General features: G+C 44.2%; 1 protein-coding gene across 1 annotated transcript in view; it reads left to right on the plus strand.

Annotated features, from left to right (window-relative positions):
- The window catches only part of LOC119587929 (serine-rich adhesin for platelets-like), a gene marked incomplete at both ends in the record, with an annotated part of 68,313 nt that overhangs the window by 55,149 nt on the left and 12,822 nt on the right, over positions 1–342 (plus strand).

Raw genomic sequence — 342 nt, forward strand, 5'->3', positions numbered from 1 at the left:
CTGTCGGTTTCGCATCGTTTACAATAAGCCTGGATCTGCTTTGATTTTTGTTTCTTTTCAAGACTCGGGGGTTTGTTATAACCCTTTTCAGCGTCAGTAATGCGACGTATCTTACAACCCCATCAAAGCTTGGTAAAAAATTGGAAAGATATATCAGATGCTAAAATGAGCCCCCTCTATTCCCAAAACGTCTCGCGTCATTCCCAAAAGGCTCTTTTTGAAGTGGTCCGCCATCTTGGGGTGCATCAAAGGCACCGTTTTCCTTTGTAACGTGAAGATGGTGGATTGTGTCTCGTTTTCTATGGGGGATTTCCCTTTCAGCCGTTTTCTTCGGGGGTAATC

Source organism: Penaeus monodon, chromosome 23, assembly GCF_015228065.2.
Source record: "Penaeus monodon isolate SGIC_2016 chromosome 23, NSTDA_Pmon_1, whole genome shotgun sequence".
Classification (NCBI taxonomy): domain Eukaryota; kingdom Metazoa; phylum Arthropoda; class Malacostraca; order Decapoda; family Penaeidae; genus Penaeus; species Penaeus monodon.